General features: G+C 38.6%; 1 protein-coding gene and 1 pseudogene across 7 annotated transcripts in view; one reads left to right on the top strand and one right to left on the bottom strand.

Annotated features, from left to right (window-relative positions):
- POC1B (POC1 centriolar protein B) overlaps positions 1 to 24,340 on the top strand; it is a 98,848-nt gene that overhangs the window by 67,345 nt on the left and 7,163 nt on the right. The window lies entirely within an intron of this gene.
- On the bottom strand, positions 8,732 to 9,936 carry LOC123591616 (annotated as a pseudogene).

Below are 24,340 nucleotides of genomic sequence, written 5' to 3'. Positions count from 1 at the left end.
AGATGTGGGAAAATGTCAACACATAAATCTAGATGGATATATGAGAGTCCTTTTCATTATTTTTGCAACTTTTCTGTATGTTTGAAACTATTTCAAAGTGAGAGTTAAAAGTCACTTATATATCTTTATAGGGAAGTGTGATTTTTATTTTTCAAAGTTTTTAAATATGAATTTTATTTATCTTTGTATTAAGTGAAAAAAGTATTATGAGCAATATGATTCTAATTTTGTCAAGGGAAACAAATATTTTTATCCATTTAGTGGAATTCTTAGCATCTTGTATGTATTTCTTTTTTTTTTTTTTTTTTTTTCAACGTTTCAACGTTTATTTATTTTTGGGGGGACAGAGAGAGACAGAGCATGAACGGGGGAGGGGCAGAGAGAGAGGGAGACACAGAATCTGAAACAGGCTCCAGGCTCTGAGCCATCAGCCCAGAGCCTGACGCGGGGCTCGAACTCCCGGACCGCGAGATCGTGACCTGGCTGAAGTCGGACGCTTAACCGACTGCGCCACCCAGGCGCCCCTCTTGTATGTATTTCATACTAACCTGGGCATCTGAAATTTGCCCAAGGTCATCCAGTCAGTGTGTAACAAAACTGGATTTTGAACTCTACCTAGCTTTAGAGAGTGTGCTTTTAACCACTGTGTAGTGTGAATATGTATGTTGAAAAAAAAAAAAAAAAAAGCAGTAACTTTTCCTAATTATACAAAGAATGAAAAGTAGTAAAAAAAAAAAAAAATGAGAAAACACATGTACACCCTCACACAAAATACAAGAAACAGAAAATTACCAGGAGACAACTGTTGGTAACATGTAAAATATAGTCTCCCAGGAGAAGGTTGCTGCTGTTAGAAGCTCAGAGACTTGAAGAAGAGGCCCTGCCCTCCAAGCTCAGAGGGCAGACCCAGCAGAGGCGGACCCAGACTTGTAAGGGGCACAGCCACCTGGTGCTCGTGCCTCGGTCAGGGTCAAGGCTGTTGTGGGAAGAGGCTGACTCAAGCAGCAATCAAACAGGGGGAAGAGTCTCTCTCCTCTGACCTCTGGCCTCCTTTTGGCAAAGCCTACCAAGGAAGCCACTGGAAAGAGAATGCTGTAGCTTGCAGAGAGGCCCAGTGTCAGCATCACAAAACAAAGTTTGAATGGTGGATGTGGAACCAAGAAACACACTCTGTGCAAGGAATTACTGAATGAAAGGATAGGAACTTTAGGGGCTCCCGGGGCACTCTGTGTGTTAAGCCTCTGACTCTTGATTTCGGCTCAGGTTTTGATCTCATGGTTCATGAGATCGAGCCACTCCTTGGGATTTGTGCCGGCAGCACAGGGCCTGCTTGGGAGTTTCTCTCTCTCCCTCTCTCTCCCTCTCCCCCTCCCCCGCTTTTTCTCTCTCTCAAAATAAATAAGTAAACATTAAAAAAAAAAAGGATAAGAACTTAAAAACAAACTGTAAGTGAAGTTCGCTCTAGAATGTGTATACAAATTTGGATTCCCACTAATAATATATGGGAGTGCCCATTTCCCATACCTTAAAACATATATATCAGGTGTTATATTTATTTAATTATTAATTGTTTAATTTTTAAAAAGTCTTTGTAATAGATGTTAATTTTTTTAACAACTTGTGAGCTTTTTAAAAATATTCATTTTTTACAAAAACTGGATATAGTTATAATATGTACAATGTGATGTTTTAATATATCAATACATTGTAAAATGACTACCACTGTCGAAATAATTAACCTATCTGTTGTCTCCCATGGTTACCATTTTGATGTGTGTGGTAAGAACCGTGACTTGTGAGCTTTGACTTCTTTTCATATTTCTACTCATTTGTATTTCTCAGAATTGCCTATTTGTATGTTTTGGCCATTTTTCTATTGTTTTGTTCATTTTAAAATTGGTCATTTTATTTTTTTTAAGTTTATTTTATCTATTGAGAGTGGGAGAGAGAGAGAGAATGAGCAGGGGTCAGGGGAGAGAGGGAGGGAGAGAATCCCAAGGAGGCTCTGTGCTGTTAGCACAGAGCCCAGTGCAGGGCTTGATCCCACAAACTGCAAAATCCTGACCTGAGCAGAAACCAAGAGTGGGATGTTTAACTGACAGAGCCACCCAGGTGCCCCAGATCCTTAGGTCATTTTAATTAATAAGGTTGACCCCCTTTGCTATCTACAGTATGTTTTCTTTGTTATTTCCCCTTGAATTCTCTTTCTGATTATTGATAGGTTTAGTTGCATTAACTTCTTGAAAAATATCATTAATTTAATTTTATGGTTTCTTTGGAGTTGATGCAGAGAAAGTCCTTCCCTACTCCCCGAATATATCTCTAGCTACTCTTCTTAAGGTTTTATTTTTGACAATTAGATCTTAAATTCTAAATCAATTAATTTCGATCATAAGGTACAGATTTGTAGTTAACAAAGTTATCTTCCATTTGTATTGTTGCCTTCCTTACTGATTTCTACTTTCTTAAAACTAAACTGTTATATACTTGTGTCTGAGACTTTGTCTTCTGTCTTACTGATCTGTTTGTTCTCGATCTATTATCATACCTTTTTCATTATTGTTGCTTCAAGTATTTCTTCAAAATATAGTGCACAAGCTTTTCCTTCAAATGTTTCTTGGATATTCTGGCCTGTTATTTATCCATATGAACTTTAGAATTATTTTGTCAGTTCTCCAAAAACATCCTTTTAGAATGTTGATGGGTGTTGCATTCCATTTATAAAATAATTTGAAAAGGATTGCCAATGTTACCATCTTGTGTTTGCTCATCCAGGTATATAGTATTATAGACATTAGGAGCATTCTCCTTACGTGCCTGTGGTTTCCATAAAAACAGCCACCATTTTATGTACGACTAAACATTTTATCTCCTTCTTGAGAATGCACATAGACTCTCTCCACAAATTAGTGTTAAAGAGGTTAAACTAACCAAAGTCACACCAACTATGAAGTGATGGAGGCAAGCTAGGGCCAAGATGGGACTAAATCCGGAGCTCAAACTCTGACCTCCTACACTCTACTTCTGCCCAAATACTTAAGCTACCCAGACCACATGACTTGTCATTTTGTATCCTAGTTTTAGCTTCCTTGTTATCAACATGGCTTATCCTGTAAATATGTTTTCACTGTCGTGTAATATAGTAGTCAAAAAAGCCTAATGAGTATTTTTGGGGGGAGAGAAGGGGGACAAATATTGAGGACCTCTGGTTGGGAGCATATGGAGAAATAGGCCCTAGTGTCAATGCTTATAAATTATTGGTTGCAGAGCCTACTTTGGGATTTTATACATTACCTATTCCCACTTGCCTGAGTACTTAAATCTTCTGCATATACCAGACTTTAGCAAGCACACACATCCTTAGCTTAGTATTAGAATCCTCACCAAAGAGAATTGTGTTTAAGACACACTGTCTCTCATTGATTATCCAGGAGGTGTGCCATATGGTGTGCTCATCATAGCTTATTCAAGCCTGATTGTGTGGATATAGCTTCCTGGTAAGAACAGTTGAGCTATCATATCTTTAAATCCCGTTTATAATAATATTATGGCTTTACCTCCTTGACGGGGCTTTGTTGTGAGGTTTCTTTTCCTGCTCCCCCCAGATCCACAACCTCATCCTATTAACTGATTTTCATTTTTATTTTGTTCATTGTTTTTTAAGAAAGGATACTCTTTGTGGCAGGAATTGTAAGTGTGTAAGTTTTCTTTGGTGGTGTTAATGCTATTGGTGTGTGCAGGTTTTATTCCCTTTGTAGAATAGATGATAACATCAGTTTCCATCAGATTTGGTTACATGTGATTTTTATTAAGTGAATCCTGTTTTCCACTGACTTTTATTTATTTATGTATTTTATTATATTTTTCCCCCCACTGACTTTTATTTTTAAATGGAGCTAGGTTATCTTGGTGAATATCCTTAGTTTGCTGGGCTAGAAATCTTGTGAGCAGTGCTCGAAAGTCTCCCCAAACTCAGAATATTTTATTTGTTTGTTTCTATTGACTTGAGGCACTTTTTCAGCTATACACTTATTTGCAGAATCCTAGCCGTCTCCTCCAAACTTTCTTTGTCTCTTGCTGTTATTATTTCTTAGATCACAGAGTTCCAAAGCATCCAGTCCTTCCACGTTCTCTGCTCCTCAGACCCCCCTCGTATCTCCTCTTTGGGAGCCATTGTGTAACAGAATTGTGTTACAGTGTCTTACCTTGTCCCCATAGGTGGGGACGTCTTGTGGTTCACTTGGACCACTTCTGTTTGAAGCTTCAGGTTCAGTAAAGTGGATCTGTGCCCTACTTTGTCCATTCTGTAAAATTATATTATGTAAAATGAATTCATTTTAAGTGACGTCTAGTATCAGGCAAATTACCATGCTGAGAAATGTTATTCCAAATTCTGAAATATGAACTTTGGGATAATAATTAATAACTTCATGAAATTTGGGGATGATAAATAATTACAATAATTTCTTATCTGAAACAGAATTGGAAATGCATTATTAATATAAAGTGAAGACAATTGTGTGCTTGGGAAAATCAATGGAAAATTTGAAAAAATTGACTAAGAAATGTACTCTCCCAGATTTGTACTTTTAGAAAATTCTGTGTACTTTCTGTATAATTCAGTACACAGTAAAATTACTGAAAAAAAATCAAGATGTTAGTGCTATTTAAAAAGTTATGTTGTTCTTTTTTTAAGAAGTCATTTATATGTGTGAGTACTCTGTGAATTATAAATGCATAAAACTATGGCTATTTACCGGGGCACCTGGGTGGCTCAGTCGGTTGAGCATCTGACTCTTGGTTTCAGCTCAGGTCATCATCTTCTAGCTTCATGGGTTCGAGCCCTGCATTGGGCTCTGCACTGGCAGTACACAGCCTGCTTGGGATTCTCTCTCTCTCTCTGTCTCTCTGTCCCTCCCCCACTCACAATGGCTCTGTCTCTCTTAAAATAAACAAACAAAAATAAATAAATAAATAAAATCCACTGAAAGAAAAAAAAAGCTATGGCTATTTACATTTTGGGCATGAATATATCAGAGGGTCACAGCCTTTACTCCCACCTCTGGGAAAAACAGTCACTTTCTGGTATACAATTAAATGACACGAACAATCTCAATGCAAATAAGATTATCATTAAAGAAATACATTGCCATTTTTCAAATTGAGTATACTAATAGGTTTACCAAACAGAATTGAGAAAAAAAAATTAATTTCAAATAAATGATAAAATAAATTATCTCTTCTCTGAAGTATACTTAAAACTCTGTATTTAGAGAGCAACAATTTTCTCTGAGATGTATTATTAACATTTTAATGAAGTGTTAACATCTTTTTATTTGTGCAACTGAGCTAGTACTATTTTAACTATTCGTTAGTCAACGGAAATGACATCCGTGGAGTTTGTATCTCAGACTATGTTTTGTTTATTTTTAGTTTTTGCTTTGGCACTTCCTCCAGGCAGTTCTCTCGGCAACTGTGACGTCGGTCCTGCCTGTCGTGTGTCTTACGCAGTTAAGCTCTTCCATTCTTTCATGCAGATATTCTAGCTCTTGTATCTAGCCATTAACTTATATAATATTTCCAATAGCATTTTTAGTCAATTTTTTTTCCCTAAACGCAAGAAGGATCGAGATTTTATGAGAATCTAGGCAATGAATTTTAAATGGAAAAAAAAATCAGAATGTGCTAAAAGTTTTTGTCTTTTCCTCCTGCCTCTATCCCTGCTGGCGTCAAAATATTTCTCACACCAGGACGGGAGATTTGGATCTGGCCATGATAAGTAGAATTTGCTTTTTTTAACTCTGTTTCTGGTATACCTGGCACAAGAGCGTCTGGAGTACTGGTCGACTGTACATGGAAACTGTGGCCAAAACCACACTTGTTATGATGAATAAAAAGGCCAGTACATATGGAACCATTTACTCTTTGGCCATAGGTCAGCAGGCCCCAGGTGAGTGACCCTTGGGAAGGAATAGAAGATCGCTCAGAGAACTAAGCACAGATGAGCTGGATTTCTGCAGGACTCGAGCTCAGGGTGGTGAGCCTTGTGTTAGTGTCATGAAGGGAAGTGATTTGGCCTATGAGGAGTGGGCTCAATAAGCATCGTTCATTCATTTCTCAAAAATGAATGTTCCAGGTCCTAGTGGAAGCAGGAGGCTGGGGAGAAGGATGCATGTAGGTTATAATGGTAAGCAACAGCTATCATGGGGAATTACATGGTACGGTCAGAGTATGAATTGGGGGCATTTGACTACATCAAGTGTGGGGGGTAAGGTGGAATCACAGAACATTCCCCTGCAAAGACATTTGACTTGTCTTCCTATTCAAAATGTCGTCCACGCGTGGTTTGCTTGAGCATCACCAGGAACCTTCTTAGAAATGCAGATTTCTCCAGTCCTATCCTAGACCTGCTGAGTTAGACTCTGCATTTTAATAAGATTTACATTGAAATATGGGAAACACTGATCTGAAGCTTTAGCTGAAGTTGAGATGCGAGGGTTAGAAGTACTGGAGGGTCCTAGACAGAGGGAACTGTGTGTGTAGAGACTGGCTCGCAGGGGAGCTTATATGCCTGAGGGACTGAAAAGAAGGCTGGATCCCAGGGAAGGATGGGAGCATGTAGTATCCTGGCGGCCAAGAGAGGAGTGTTTCAAGGAAATGGTAATAACATAGCTGAAAGCCAAGAGAAGGACTGGAAAATGTTTGATGAGTTTAGCAGAGATTTGGAGGGCTTTTTCGATGGAGTGATACAGGTGCAAACCAGTGTGAAGTGAGTTGAACAGTGACTACAAGGGGAAGGGTAAGCAAAAGAGACAGCTAGAATAGATTATTCTTTCCTTTTTATTCAATACATTTGCTGAGCATTGTTATATACCAAGCAGTGAGAATGTACAGATGAAAGACTAAGTCCAAAAATAGTGATATATGCCTAAGTTGCTATGGGAGTGCATGAGCAGAGTGGCTAAATAAGGAATGTGTGTGTGTATGTGTGTGTGCGCACAAGCACACATATGTATGTGCAGACTAGAAAATTAGGATTGGGGACAGAAACTTTAATCAGAAATAACCTCCAAAACGGGGCTGATACTTGAGCAGATTCTTTAAGAATTTTTCTGATACAGGGAGTAAGGACAGAGCTCAGTTTCTACATAGACCAGAAGGCTTGAGAGGGGATGGTGAATTCAGAAAACTGTGGACATTACTGGTTGGCTGGATCGTGAATGACCTTGAATACCATTTGAAGCTTTTTGAATTCACCCTAAGAATCTTTGGAGGACCAGTGAAGGATTTTAAGCAGGAGAGTGATGAGCAAATCTGAATTTCAGAATACTCTGAAAATGTGTTAAGGGAGGGAGAAGAGGGAGGTGAGACTGGGGGCATAGAAAATTAGGAGGCAGTTGCAGTGGTAATCCAGATACAAAGTGAGGAGTTCTTGGTCTACACCAGTAACATAGGGAATGAAGAAGAGGTGGCCGATCTTAAATTTGGAGCTGCTGGCTAAATAATGGCATGTTTACCAAGTTAGGAAATAGACATCGGTTGGGTATGGAGCATCCAGTCCAGATATAGATTTGAGAATCTTTAATTGATTGATCAAGCCATAAGGTCGCACAGGGCGATCCCTAAACTTCACTCTGTAGTAAATACTGTAGTGATTATGATGAACAGATGACCAGCGTTAATCTTACCCCATTCCTCAAGAGGGATCATTAGCAGACTGTTCTCTTTGAGAGATACTGGTTATCTGATACATACTGTGACTAAAATATGGAACAGATAAAACTGGTCACGTTTGACGGCTGTAAGTATTGGACCTGCTTTAGTGGTGGCACAGCTTCCTCTTTCAGAACTTCCTGCCTCTTCGTGTGTGTGCGTGTGGGAGTGCACGTCCGCACACAGATTATCCTGGTTGCTAACCGCTCTTTTACACAGAGAATCTGGTTTATGTTCTCTTTGACTCATGGCACCTGTGAAAAGTATGTTTGAATTTTATGATGGTATTTGTTTTTTCCAGGAGGATATTAAGTCGTTTATTAATTGTGCATGATAATGGATGATACATAAATTTCAGTCCCATCTTTACTTTTATCTGATACCATAATTCAATTTGGATATATTGCATAGGATGTGCCAACAATCATATTAATCACCAAATAAACTCTGTGACTTTCCTTGGGTGACCCTCTCACCATGAACTCCAGGTCACAACACATTAACTGTCAGTTCAGCTACGCCAGAGTTTTTGGAGACTGTGGCTTCCATGTCCAGGCACATCGCAAATAAATCTCAAATGGAACCTGGTATCACTCTGAAGGAATTCTGACTTTACATTATTGAGGTAGTTTACCAAGGTGGCTTCCGAGTAAGCTAACTTTACACACCCCTTTTTAAAAAAGACACATTGACTCAGCACCATGATCAGACTATTGCATTTAGCAATTTGCAGCATGGATGCAAAAAAACAAAACAAAACAAAACAACAAAAACACCCTACATTAAAACCCTTTCTTGGAATGCCTTATATTGTCCACACGACAGAAAGTAAAACAACCTGTATATAATTAATCACAAATAGTCTTCGACTTTTCTGCCCATACACATAAGTATTGTCTAAAACATTTCTCTGTAGCTGCTAGGCCCTGCTACCACTGTGCTTGGCTGAGTTCATAAATCTCTTGTAACCAGTAGCTTCCCTGTCACTTTTTTGGCTTTCCTCTCCTGCTAAGCTTGATTTCCTGGCAGTAATTAAAACCTTCTGCCACTGCCATAGCTACTGCTGCTGCTGGAACCACCATAGCCACCTTGGTTTCGTGGTTTGGCAAAGTATTGGCCTCCACCGCCATAGTGGCCAGAGCTTCTGCCTCCAAAATGTCCTCCTTCCCTGGGTCCAGAATTTAAAGATTGTTGTAGTTACCCAAACGACTGCAGCTCCTGCCACCCCTAAAATGACTTTCCATCATTATCAAATGCAGTCTAGCCATCTCCTCTGCCGCCATAACCACTACCACTTTGGTAGCCACCAAAGCCACCTGACCCATGGATATTTCCTCCAAGACCAAAGTTTCATTCCCACCAAAACCACCTTCGCGACCACCACCAAAGTTTCCTGAACCACTTTGCCATCTTTGGCTGGATGAAGCAGTAGCCATCTTTTGCTTAGATAGGGCTCTCCTTAGTTGTGGCCATTCACCGTGTGGTATTTTTGAATGACAGTCTTGTCTACGGAGTCATGGTCATGAAAGGCTACAAAAGCAAAGTCCCTCTTGTTGCCACTGTCTCTGTCATGATGTCAGTCATTTCAACTTTTTCATACTGTTCAAAATAATCTCTTAGGTGATATTCTTCAATGTCTTCTCGAATGCCACCAACAATCTTTTTCTCAATTAAGTGGACACCAAGTCTTTGAGAATCTTCTCTTGAGAGAGCGCTCTTTGGTTCCGCAATTCTTCCATCCACTTTGTGTGGCCTTGCATTTGTGGCTGCATCTACCACGGTGGCATATGTGACAAACCCAGAGCATCTGCAGTGCTTGGTGTTTGGATCTCTCATTACCACACAGTCCGTGAGCGTTCCCCATTGCTCAGAATGGCTCCTCAGACTCTCATCGGTTGTTTCAAAGTTCACATCTCCAATAAAGAGCTTCCACAGCTGTTGGGACTCTTGGAGACTCTGACTTAGGCATGATGGGACAGGAAGGGAGACCTTAATGCTTACTCAGCAGTGTCTAGGGGTAGAAGGTGAGTTTTGTCACAGTATTTGAAAGTTATTTCTTTCAATTACCATGGGGGGGGGGAATTAGTTAAAAAGTATGGTAATTAGTTAAAAAGAAAAAAAATCTTTGTCTATAAATGCAGTCATTATTTTTATTGTATTTGGCTTCTGGATTTCTTCCACCAGCAAAATAAGAAAGGGGGAAACACCCACATCTTTCGACACACAAAAACGTAACAAAGAAAAATATTGTATCTCTATCAAAGAGTACACTGTTACCATAGCATCTTATTTTCAGTTATTTATAATGAAATATCTGTTACTGATGGCCTACTCATAAGCTATTCTTCCTGGAGGTTTTATGCCATAATTTTCAACTACGTCCAGTTATATAATCTTCATCAAGGGGTTAAATATTTTAGATGAGATTCATACATTTAAATGTTTGATGTTAGATTGGCTTCCTGTATTAAAATCAGGAAACCATTTTTTATCCATTAAAATGAAGAGACCAAATTTTTAAATAGGTGTTGTATCTTTGCCTACTAAATTTCTTTTAAAAATATTACATACATTTTTCAGGCAACTGCCTGACAATGGAAACCTTGTTTGTTTGTTTGTTTGTTTTCTTTTTTAAAATTACACCTGCAAATGTCTTAATATTTTATTTTGATTTGTCAAACAGTGATTTTAATTTTACATGTGTCTGCAGCATATACTTACTCATTTACCATCAGATAGCATTTATTTACTATGGTTCATTCACTTATTTATTGGAATGCAACCAGCCCTTATATGGTTTATTATTTCATTTGAGAAACCAGACATATAAAGAGGAGTATAAAAGAGATCCTTGGAGTATAATGGATAGAGAAATATCTTTAATTCAACAAATTTTATTAATTTATGTGACCCTTACACCTTATTCAGCAAAGTGTCACTGTGTAAAGAAAGGTAGCTATGGCTTCTGCCCTTCTAGAAGCTTGTAATTTAGATTGTATAAGATTTGGGACAGGACATAATAAGATAATACTGATGATGGTAGGTAAGTGAATACAAACTATATATTAAACTCTTCTATATTATTTATTTACTTATTTATTTATTATTTAAATGTTTATTTCTGAGAGAGAGACAAGAGCGTGAGCACGTGAGGGGCAGAGAGAGAGAGGGAGGCACAGAACCCAAAGCAGTCTCTGGGCTCTCAGCCTGACATGGGCCTCAAACCCACGAACTGCGGGATCATGACCTGAGCCGAAGTCGGACGCTTAACTAGCTGAGCCACCCAGGTGCCCCTGTATTAAACTCTTTACCTACATTTTCACAACAACCTTATGATGTAGTTCAATATTGTCTTCTTCATTTTATAAACGAGGAAACTAAGGCCTAGACAGGTCAAGTAATTTGTCCCATGTCATACAGTTAATACACAGAAGATACAGGGTTAACGGTCTGTGTGACTTGATGTCCCATTCACATGGCCACCATATTATAGCATAGAAAATTACATGATGTTACAAATAGCAGAAATGCAAGGAAAAATTGTTAATTGTCTTAAGAAGTAAAATTGAATTTTTATAGAGATTTAAATGAGGGGCAAGTTTCATCTATTTGGGGAAGATAAGGAAAGACTTCACTATTTAGCAGATGCAAATTAAAGTCAACTAATACAATGTACACTGTGTATACTGAATTCTCATAGAAAGCTTTCACTCTCTGTTTTTTGAAAGGTTTAATGAATGATAAATAGACAGAAGAGTGGTTCTCATACCCAGCTGTGAATATATATAACTGTTATAATCACAGTTATTGTTAATTGTACTATAATATTCACATTATGCTACATGATGAATAGAACAATAAATAAATAAATACAATATTTGCTCTCTAAAAGATGTTCTGTAAAGCTTGCCAGTTTTCTGAATTGTAGCTTTGTTAAATGATTGCATAAATTCTTGTCTTAAAATTGCCTCTTCGTAGCATTAAAAAAACAAATACAGTAAGGGAGCTAAAGTCTTATTCAAGTGAGCAAAGCATGATTTACTTTGTGTGTACAATTGAAAAGAATTATCTCATGACTTTTAACACACAGCTCACTTCTTTTGAATCTGGCACTTGAAGAGTTTTGAGGAACAGAGAATAGAGCCTGTGAGAAGGAAACGGCATCATTTATCTCTGAGAATAAGCAAGCTCAGGAAATAATTTTTCAAAAACATTTTCCAAATAATGCCCCTGATTCTAGGATAGCTTTATGTTTCACAAAAATACTGAGGACGGTTATTTGAGGATATACTTTGACTTGTTGATCTGGTTGGCTTTCTGTGTACAGATCTTTATTGACTTCCCAACACTGTTACATCCTGATAAACTGCATTTAATACACCTAACCTGCCAAACATCATAGCTCAGCCTTGCCTATCTTAATTGTGCTAACTCCACATTAGCCTGCGGTTGGGCAAAATAATCTAACACAAAGCCTATTTTATAATGAGTTGTTGAATATCTTATGTAAGTTATTGAATATTGTACTGAAAATGAAAAACAGAATGGTTGAAAGTGTATCAGGTGTTTACCGTTGACATTGTGTGACTGACTGGGAGCTGTGGCTCATTGCCCTTGCCCAGAATCACCAGTGAGCATCATACCCCATGTATGTTGATAGCCCAGGGAAAGATCAAAATTTAAAATTTGAATTGTGATTCTACTGAATGTGTATTGCTGGTACACCATCATAAATTTGAAAAATTGTGATTTGAAACATCATCGTAAATTGGGCACTATCTGAATAACTATTATGATACTAACATGGTAGTGATATATTTGCTTTTGAGGCACATAGGTTAAGATTGAAATGATACAGAGAATACAGAATAACATGAAATTAATAAAACATTACATGGCATTTTTGGAATGTCATGTTTGTAGATAGGGTGGCTCAATGTCATTACGACGTTAATTCTCCTGAATAAATCTACAGATTCAAGGCAATTCTAATAAACCTCCCAGTAAGATTTTTTTTTTTAAAGATTTATTTATTTTTGAGAGAAAGCGCAAACTGGGAAGGGGTGGTAGAGGGTACAGAAGATCCAAGGCAGGCAGGCTCTGTGCTGACAGCAGTGAGCACGATGTGGGGCTCGAACTCAAAAACCGTGAGATTAAGACTTGAGCCGAAGTCAGATGCTCAGTCAACGGAGCCACCCAGGTGCACCACCCCCCCCCCCGTTTTTTTTTTTTAACATTTATTTATTTTCCTCCCAGTAAGATTTTTAATGAAACCTAAAACGTTGGTTTTAAAGCTCATATGGAAGAGGAAGGGCCAAAAATAGCCAATTTTTGGAACAGGACAGTTTTGAAGAAATTTGAGGATTGGAGATTCATTAAGCTCTAAATGTGGTATTGTTACAGGGAGACAGAGAGCCCACAATGGGGAGCACATAAACAGAGCCACACAATTACAGATGGTCGGTCGTGAAAGGCCCGGCTTTGCAGACACATGAAGATGGACTGGTCACTAAATAGACTGTTCAGTAGATGCTGCTGGGACAACTGGCTAATTGGGAAAAAATATATGATTATTTTCTTACTTTTAGCCACAAACAAAATCAATACCAGAGGGGTTAAAGGCCTAAATGCAAAAACAACACGCAGAACATCTAAAAGAAAACAGGAGAATATACTTATACATTCCTAGTGGGCAAGGATTCCTTAAACACAATACAAAATGCAAAAATTACAAAGGAAGATTTAGCAAATCTGACTACATTTAAAACAAAAACTTGTGTGAATAAAGACAATCCCATAAAATAGAAGTGAAGACAAACCACAGAGTAGGAGACATATTATACATATAAACAACAAAGTACTGGTATCCAGAATGTGTAAAGAACTCTTAAATTAGGAAGAAGAGAGGTAGACCAATTAAAAAGTGGACAGAGGGTTTAAACAGACAATTTACAGAAGAATGATAATATACATATAAAATATACTCGAGTTACCAGTAAACATGGAAATGCACAGTGAAATGAAAACCATGGAATTCCATTTCCTGGCCATAATTTTGTTAAAATTTAAAATGTCTAACAATTAAATACTTATTTTGTAAAAAAGGGGAGATTGTCTTCTCATATGAGAATAAGTTTGGGTAATATTTCGGAAAATATGTGGTAAAACTATGACTTTTCCAGACTAGAGAAACGGTTGCACCTGTATACAGGAGACATTTATAAGACTGCTCGTTGTAACCCTTAATGCGAGTAGAAAGAATGTATAAATTGTAGATTAGTCGATCAGCGGAATAGTATTTGACAGTGAAAGTGAACTAGACTTGGCTGCATCACCATAGACAAATCAAAAACTGTTGATTTACAAAAAGTTCTAAAAGGATATAATACAGCAGCATTGCATTTTTTAAATGTGTAGTTCTAATACATGCAAAAGCTGTACTATTATTTAGGGATGTCTACAGATGTGGTAAAAAGTAAAGGGACATGAATTGGGATGATAGATAACATATTCAAGATGGTGTTATCTTTTAAAAGGGAAAGGAAAGAAGATAGATCAGAAAAGGGTCCGCTTTCTTTCTTAAGGTTGCTTTATTATTCTCTATACATTTTTACTGAAAATTTTAAAGCATAGTTGGCACTTTTTAAAAAGACAGTTACTAGTTGGATAAAAGAGAAGGATTACTGATTCATCCAAAAATGTTAGTAATGGGGCACCTGTTAAGCATCTGACTCTTGATCTCAGCTTGGGACCTGATCTCAGGATTGTAAGTTCAAGTCCCACATTGGGCTCCATGCTGGGCATGGAGCCTACCTAAAGAAATGTTAGGATTGCAGTGAGGTTGCATTTCTTATTCACTCATGTTTTAATTTCTCTTGGTTGCTGTTGTGCACACAGAGAAGGGCAGTTTTCTAAAAGGTGAACAGATGGCTTTTTTGAGACATGTGGGTGAAACTAAACCAAATATGGCTTTCCACGTCAAACTTCCATTTTCTCCAAGATGTAATACTTGAATATAAAATATCTTTAAGAAACACATCATTGTATAATATAAGCTATTACCTGCCTCAAAATTTAGGTACACGCACATGCACGCACCTTTTTTAAACAAAGAGTGAAGTGTCATAGTTTGCGTTTGCCTAATCATGTAAGAGGTAAATCGTATAAGGCCGTTTTTGTACAGATTTTATATGTCCTCGTTGTATCCTGCAAGTTCGTGTATCCTTCAAAGTTAATAAGCTTCTCTAGAGATGAGAATGAAGATTAAAGACAAAGACAGACAGTTGATTTGTTGCCACAGCTGCCTTTTCCAAGGGGATTGAATTAAACATTCAGATGTTACAGTTGATAGCTGCATGGGGATGTGTTTTTCAAGTCTTCTGACAAAAACAAAATTTCCAATTTGGTTTGAAGAAGAAAAATCAAAACCCTCTGTAAAACCTTATCCCTGAAGCCTGAAGGCTCTTTCTTTGAAGAAAAGACATATGATTTCTCCCAAGGGACAAGCAGAAGTCTTTGTCAGCTCAGCCAATTTAGTTTGGGAGACACAAATTTCACATGACATTCTCTGATTTTATCCAAGAGATACTCTTAAGCCAGTAAGACTGGCACAGGTGGGTATGTTTTTACAAGGTTATACAATACGCTGTGCAGATGTACACAATAGAAGAGATGTGGTTACCTCCTTCAGGATTTCCTTCCTAGCAATTTTAGAAATTGCGAATGAATCTTGTGCTGTGGTCCTGTGACAATCCCACATGGGTGACTCTATAGCTCCTTTTTCTGTTTTCCTGATTGGTTTATCTACTCCTGTTAGCACAGGCTTCTGATCTGAAGGAGAGAGCTAAAGATAGAGCAACACTCTGAGTCACTTCTGAAAGACAGCCATTTTCTCTCTGTCAGGAATCTCAGATGAACCCAGTGACTGTCTGAATCCTTTGTGCTGATGGTAAACTCAGTGTAAAGCCTCCTACTCTTTGGCCACCACTTCCTCCAGTCCTCCAATTTTGATAATTCATCAACTCTAAAAGGGTCTCCGATCCATTGAGCCTCCTGCCTTGTCACTGCCCACCTCCTGTGTCTGCGTCCCTCTCCTTTTCCTCAGATTCTGTAGTCCATTATTACGGCCATGCTCTTGTCCCTTCCTCCCTCTGTTGTACTCACCCAGAAATTTTCAACCTGGTTAAATCTATTTCTTTGCCTACTCTGCCCTAACACCCAAGCAACTGATTTTGACTAGACAGTCATGCTGACTGATTGCACCTTAAGTGTATTTACACAAAGTTCCAGGGCACTCAGCGCTGCCTAGCCAACTCATTCACTGAGTAGCTATCACCTCACGGCCCTGTGACATCAGTGCTCTCCTTCTGCTACTAGATCTTTTCCATCATCTTTAAAAAGGAAAACTTCATCTGACCCCTCTTCCTTCTCCAGCTCCTGTCTCGTTGCTCTGTTCCCCTTTAAAGCAGAGCTCCCTAAAAGAGCTGCCCATATTCAATCTTTATTTCGTCATTTTCCACTCTTCTGAATCCACCTCAATTAAATTTTTGGCCCCACCATTCTGCTTGTGTCACGGCCCCCTGATCCATCTATCTCAGGCTTTCTACAGCACTTGGTCCTGGTGACCCCTCCTTCTCCTTGAAAGTCTTCCATCACTTGGATCACCACCCTTCCCACGTCATGAGCCACTAGTCACCTTTCCTGCTCCTTCTCTTCCTGCCTTTTGAAGTCTTTGCAACTCTTCTCTTGTTTGACTCCCCCACCCAAGTGATCATAGGCCCATGGCTATAATATTTATATGCTGAGCACCCCGACTTCAAGGAGACAGAAGCTCCTGTACTTGGGAATTTTCCCAGACCTTGCTCTGTGTATCTCTTCATCTGGCTGTTCATTTATAAAAACTGGTAAATAGATACCACTTATCACTCTCCACAACTTCTCCACAGAAATCTAGAATCCTATACTTCCAGTGGCATTCATGACTATTCCCTTTGGAAGTGTCTCAAACTTGAGATGCTTAAAATTTATTTTCTACCTCTCCTACTAAAAAAAAAAAAAAAAAAAAAAAATACATCATCAATGAAGCTATATTGTAAGATAGCACGTTACCCAGCCTTGTTTCTCTTCGTAGCCCTGGTGATTACCTGACATTACGTCACATATCTGTATATTTATTTTCTTGTTTCACCCACTTGATTATAACCCCATGTTGACGGGATCTCATTTATTCATTCCTTATAGTAGGCAGCATAACGATCCTTTAAAGATGTCCATGTTTCTATTCCCAGAATATGTGAATGTGTTTTCTTACATGGCAAAAGAGACTTTGCAAACGTGATGATGTTAAGGATCTTGAGTTGGAGAGATTATCCTGGATTATTCAGGTGGGCCCAATACAATCACTGGGTTGCCTGTAAGGGGAGGAAGGAGGCATGAAAATTAGAGAAGGAGATATGGTAATGGAAGCAGAGATTAATGTAATACAGTCAGGAGCCATGGAAAGCAGTAGTCTCTAGAAGCTGGAAAAGGCAAGGGACAGACTCTCTCAAGGGTCTCCACAAGGAACACAGCTCTCCTGGCACCTCTGCAAAACCTATCTTGGACTTCTGACCTCCAGAACTTTAAATCTGTGTTGTTTTAAGCAACTAAACTTGTAGTTTGTCACAGCAGCAGTAGGACACTAATGCACTTATGTATCCCTGGCATTTAGAATTTCTCTGATGTGTAGGTGCTAAATAAAATAATGCTGTTTGAATGAGTGTTATATCTTCATTATTTTAGATTGCATATAGAGATTATTGAAGTTTCACATTTGTATTCTAAATGTTATTGAAAGTACATAATCCATTCTTTATTTGAAAAATAATAATTACCTTTATTTTTGTCCAGCAAAAGATTTTTTTGTTATCATAGTCTGTTTCAGGCAGGCATTTTATAACTGTGTGTGTGTGCGTGTACGAGCGTGCAGTGATTTAAAAATTTCAGAATATCCTTCGGCTCAGGTCATGATCTCGCGGTTTGTGAGCTTGAGCCCTGCGTCAGACTCTGTGCTGACAGCTCGGAGCCTGGAGCCTGCTTCGGATTCTGTGTCTCCCTCTCTCTCTGCCCCTCCCCTGCTCATGCTCTGTCTCTAAATAAATAAATAAATAAATAAATAAATAAATAAATAAATATTAAAAATTTCAGAATATCCAGAATGGAAGGGACTTTGAAGGGCATTCAGTAGAATTTCCTGACCTGATGCTTGTATATTTTTCATAATATCCCTAACAAATGACCATCGCAAGTCTATTTTAGCATTTTCAATGATGGGAAACTCACATTAGCTCACATCAAGACCACTTTGGATAGACCTTTCTGATTTTTGTCTGTTTTATTCTGTAGTTACAGAATTAAACCAAGACTAAAATCACTAGTTATAAGCCAACACTGACTTATTTTAACCCATTTATTATATATCTGAAGGCCAAATCATTGGTTATCTTTACATGTGACATGCCTACTTTTGCATTCCTATTTGTCAGAAAGTCTTTATGCTAGGCCATTAGAAACCATCAAGTATGCTGGGGCGGGGGGGGGGCGGGTGGTGGGTAAAAATCAAGAAGTGATTTGCAGTTAAGTGATAAATGCTTCCATTGCTCCCTTATTGTGCCTCTGAAGAGGCATTTCAGACAGTAACTTTTAGTAGAGAATGGCATTAGCTTACCTTGGGGTTTTTGCTTCTCTCCAAATACTGTCAAATTATCAATATTTATATTTTGTTCATGGTTCAACCGATATAGGACAGTGAATTCAGTGAATCGCAATCAAAGTTCCACAACAGCTGAGCCCTATCGGTGTCTCATGCACTGTACTAGACACCTGAGAAAAAAAGATAAAGTTATGGCCACTGAACTCAAGAGACTACCTCTCATAAACTAGTTGGGAATATAGACATATGAACACAAATATAACAAGAAATGACAGTGCTCTACTGATGGCAGGAATGATGACTGATGAGAGTGAAGTTACACCCGTGATTAGTTCTGACTTGCTCACCCAGACGGAGTGAGTGAGAAGAGGAGGAGGGGGAGGAGGAGGAGGAGGAGGGAGGTGAGGGGAGGGGAGGAGAGGAGAGGAGAGGAAGGGAATGAATATAATACATGATCTCCCAGGTGTAATGGAGCACCACAGTATCTTGAATGTTCCATTGTTCATTATATAAATAGTAATAGTTTAGATGTGGGGCCCTTGATTACATTGTTGCATGGTTAATTTCCTGATAAAAATTTGCTTACAAATGCCACAATTTTCAATTTCTATTAATGTATTAAAAATTCATTCTCTAAGTGACGAGTGAAAAATTGTGCATTAATTTTTCCATGACATCTACACAACCTGCTAAGAGCCCTTTGACCCCAGAATATCAGAGCTTTTGTATATAGCTCTCCAGCCCATCAAAGCTGTTTGCATTAGTCAACTCTGTACCTCTTGTTTTATTTTGTATGTTCCGATGGGGAGTCGAGACTTTTAACGTGTAGACATAAGGGTTTCTCAGCCACTCAGATTTATTCATGCAGTTGGTGAGGCTGCATTTTCCATCTTTGAGATGGCAACCATGGGCCTATCCAAGGATAGGGGTGGTGATTGTCCTGCCATCCTTTTGGAGGAAGCGGTTCCTTGGAGAACTGTAAGCTCCATGAAGGAAGGTGCCACATCTCCCTTGCTCTTTGCTGTGGCTTTAATGCCTACCATTGGAGGCCTTCGTTTGCTGACTCAGCCAGCGAAAGAGCTCTTCTTACCTCCCTGTACTTCACGTGTCAGCAATAAAAGAGATAAGGGAACATAGTGTGATTTCTTCCTTTTATGAAGTACCAAAGCATTTGCTCTTTTCTGCAGTCTTCTAGTCATTTGCCCATGTTTCTTGTTCATTCTGCAGTGCAAGTGATGTGCCAGGCACTGCAAGGGTTCTGGGCCTTGCTCTGTCTTCATTCTCTCACCACAACAGAGAATTCTTGAGAGCAGAATTCTTACACACTTCTCTTGCACCATGCTTACATTTATTTTTTTTTCAATTTAAAAAAAAATGTAGGTCCACATTAGTTAACATATAGTGTAATATTGTTTTCAGGAATAGAACTTAGTAATTCATCACTTAGTTACAACACCCAGTGCTCATCCCAACAAGTGCCCTCCTTTCATGCCCATCACCCATTTAGCCCACCCCCCACCCAACACCCCTCCAGAAACCCTCAATTTGTGGATATTTGTTTCTTATGGTTTGTCTCCCTCTCTCTTTTTATCTTATTTTTCCTTCCTTTACCCTATGTTCATCTGTTTTGTGTCTTAAATTCCACATATGGGTGAAATCATATGCTACTTATCTTTCTCTGACTTACTTTGCTTAGCATGATATATTCTGACTCCATCCGTGTTGTTGCAAATAGCAAGATTTCATTCATGTTGGTCGGCGACATAAAATTTAACGTTGGTAAATGCTTAGTATGATGTTGGTGCTTGGGAAGCATTTACCCAGGAAATGAGTGCTAGCAGCTTTGAGGTAGGGGAGGGCCTGATGCACTGAGAGCAGTAGGGACCAAAGCCTCACTTGCTGGACTTTGGATGGCCCAGAATCTTAAACATATTTTTGCCTTTCTCATTTTTTTAATGTTTTTATTTTATGAATGAGTGTGTTAAATCTTCCCCAAGCTGTGCATCTCTCTCTCCCTGTACAAATAAGACGCAAAGTTGGGGTTGGTTCATGGGAAAGAATCTGCTAATTTCTAGGCTCCAGTACCTCTGAGAGACAGCTACGTCAGGTGGCTAATGTAGAATGTACATCAAGTTCTTCCCCTCTCTCTGCCCATACCCTTTTCTGTGTTTTATTCATCTCCACATGTCATATCATAGTAATCTATTTGATACTGGTCCCAACAAGAAAAGCATTGTTAAGACTGCATTGAGATCTTTTACTCCCTAGACGGTCTAGGGTCTTAAAATCTTTGCTTTGTCCACTTCCTGTTACCCGTTCTTCACTAACCACTCTGACTGCAAAGCCCCAGAATTCAATGACTGGTTTCTTAATTAGGTTGAGGCCTTTCCCCATGAATGGCTGGAACTGTTGCCATAGCATCACTAGTGATATTTGCATGTACTTATGTAGGTGTGATGTGACCCATGTGAAAAAGACTGCCTTGGTCATATGGAGTGTTTGGTTTCCATCTTTGAGAACAGTAACAAAATCTGCATACAAACGCGTAACATATTCAAAAGGATTCAAGTTCCTGCCCAGTCGAGGGGATGCAGTGGTAAAGGAGTGGGCATAGCACAGTCTAGTGAGGGAGACAGACAGTAAACTGGGAACAAATATGTAGACACCAACTCTGATCAGTTATGGAGGAAAACATCAGGATGCCATGTTGGAGAATGGAAGGTCCAGTTTCAGGAAGGTGGTCAGGGAAGACCTTCTGAAGTGACAATTAAGCCGACATTTATAGATCAAAAAGAATTCAGTTCTGCTGGAAGGGCAGAGAAGGCATTGCAGGCAGAGCAGAAGCAATGTTAAAAAGAAAAAAAAAGTCTGTTCTTTGAGGAGGAATTATTTTGGGATGAGGATCATTGCGTTGTACATGGCCATCCACACATTGTTCCCGATCGGTGAGATGACTGCCCAGGATCTGGAATGCAGGCCGTGATTGTGAGGCAGGGCTTCTCAGCAAATCCTTTTTATATTTCATACTCATCTTTACGGGGCTTTCATTTCCATCATTGCCACCAGCCACTAGCTGGGGACCCAGGTAAAGAAATTCTGTATGTTTCTTTCCCACTTCCCTTAGCTCAGAGCATGAATGAGTGGGTCATAGTTGCTTCTGGCTAATCAGTAACATTAAAAATCCTTTGTGTTAACTTGTTCTTCCATGGTCTGTGATTGCTAGGAATTTTGCTTCTGGACATTTTAATGACAATTTTAGCTTTACTTCCCCACGTGGAATGAATAATTCAAAGGGTTAGTAATGAGATTGTTTTGGGGTGTGGATTTTAATGAATGCTTCATATCCTAAAATAATACCACTCAGGTATTTTGGGTTCACACTTTAACATTGTCAGGCACATCACAAAGGGGGAAAATAGGGGTACAGAGCAAAACTGCTCAGTGACCAGGATGGTTTTTGAAGATAAATATAACCTGCTAGACAATAAAACAAAAATATAAGTTTATAAATTTCAGAGGGTGAAAAGTAGAAAAGATGTATTACCAAATGACTGAAGGGCTCAAGCTTCAGGAGAGCCAAGTCTTGGGTCATGCTACCCACTGCTAGGTTCTCACTGCCTAGAATGGTGCCTAGCACAGAGCAGGGCCCCAGGACTATTCGTTGAGTGAACAAACAGAGAGACCCTGAGCCAGATACACTTAGCTAGGTAGGAGTACAAAGATGCACTTTATACATACTTTTAAAATACACTTGAGGGGCGCCTGGGTGGCGCAGTCGGTTAAGCGTCCAACTTCAGCCAGGTCACGATCTCGCGGTCCGTGAGTTCGAGCCCCGCGTCAGGCTCTGGGCTGATGGCTCAGAGCCTGGAGCCTGTTTCCGATTCTGTGTCTCCCTCTCTCTCTGCCCCTCCCCCGTTCATGCTCTGTCTCTCTCTGTCCCAAAAATAAATAAAAAAAAAAAAATAATAAAATAAAATAAAATACACTTGAATTGTGAACGGTGGATTTTGAGTTTTTTATTATTTTCAACAAATGGTGAATTTGTAAGATTGTGACAGAGGAAACTTGAAAGTTTTCATATTCCTAAAAAAATGGTTGGAAGGATCATGGAGATTTATGATTGGTTACATCTCATACATCTTTCCTACGTGTATGTATGGCCTTGGGCAAGTTACTCAATCTCTCTGTATTTCTGTTTCCTCATTTGTAAAATGGGAATATTAGTAGAACCTACTTGATGGGATTATTGTGAGAATTAAATCAGTTCATGTGTGTAAAGTACTTGAAACAGTACCAAGTATAAAACAAGCCCTGTTGTCACCATCATCATCATCATCATTAAGGTAACATGTTTGAGGTGACCTCTCTCAGGAACTCTCATGTGATAACCAGAAATGTAAAATTGATTAAAAACTTTAAAATTTTTTCTGTGATATGTATTTGGATTTTTGTTTGTTTTTCACAATAGCTTTAACATGATATATTTCACATACTATAAAATTCACCCTATTAAAGTGTATGATTCAGTGGTTTTTAGTATATTCACAAAGTTGTGTAACCATCACCAGTATCTAATTTTAGAACTATTTTACCACTCCAGAAATAATCTTAGAACATTTTATTTCCTTCCTCCTTTCCTTCCTTCCTCCCTCCCTCCCTCCCTCCCTCCCTTCCTCCCTCCCTTCCTTCCTTTCTCTCTCTCTCTCTCTTTCTCTCTCTCTCTCTCTCTCTCTCTCTCTCTTTTTGGCTCCATACCCAACATGGGGCTTAAACTCACAACCTTGAGATCAAGAGTCCCATGCTTTACAGACCGAGCCAGCCAGGTGACTGAGAATTTTAGATCATTTTCATCACCCTCATACCCACTACCAGTATCTCCCCCTTCTTCTCTCCTCCTAGCTCCTGGCAACCACTAATCTCAGTCTGTCTTCATACATTTATCTATTCTGACCATTTCACGTACATGAAATCATACAATGCATGGCCTTTGTATATAGCTTCTTTAACTTAGCTTAATGTTTTCAAGGCTCATTCACATTGTAGCATATATTAGTACTCCTTTCCTTTTTGGGTAAATAACATTCATTGTATGGTTATACCACATTTCGTTTATCCATTCATTATCACAGCATTTGGATGCATATGAATTGTTTTCATTTTCTGGGCTATTATGAATAATGCCTCCATGACATTCATGAGCAAGTTTCGTTTATCTTCGGTGTATACCAAGGAATGGAATTGCTAGGTCTTTTGGTAATTCTTTAACATTTCAAGGAACTACCCAAACTATTTTCCAAAGTGGTTGTACCTTTATACAGTTGCACTAGTGAATATATTGAGGGTTCCAATTTCTCTACATCTTCACCAACATTTCTTAGATTCTGTCTTTTTTGTTTTAGTCATCCTAGTGGGTGTGAAGTGGTATCTCATTGTGGCTTTGATTTGCATTTATTTCCCTGATGGCTAATGATGTTGAGCATCTTTTTATGAACTTGCCATTTGTGTATCTTTGGAGAAACATCTATTCAGATACTTTGACCATATTTTGAGGTATTTTTCTTTTTATATGTGATTTGTAAGTGTTCATATGTTCTTTATATGTTCATCAACAAGTCTCTTATCAAATATATGATTTGCAAATATTTTCTTCCATTCTGTGGAGTTTTTTTTTTTCAGTTTCTTGATCATATCTTTTGAAGTACAAAAGTGTTTCATTTTGATAAAGTCCAATTTATTTAGTCAGTTATTTGTACTTTTGGTGTTGTGTCAAGTAGCCTCTGTCTATCCAAGGTCAGGAAAATTTATTTGTATGTTTTCTTCTCAGAGTTTTATCGTTTTAGTTCTTATATTTAAGTCTATGATCCATATTGAGGTAATTTTGTATATGGTGTGAGGTAAGGGTCCAAATCCATTCTTTTGAACTTAGACATCTACTTT

This window comes from Leopardus geoffroyi, chromosome B4 (assembly GCF_018350155.1).
Source record: "Leopardus geoffroyi isolate Oge1 chromosome B4, O.geoffroyi_Oge1_pat1.0, whole genome shotgun sequence".
NCBI classification, from domain to species: domain Eukaryota; kingdom Metazoa; phylum Chordata; class Mammalia; order Carnivora; family Felidae; genus Leopardus; species Leopardus geoffroyi.
This window is presented reverse-complemented; position numbering and strand designations above follow the sequence as displayed.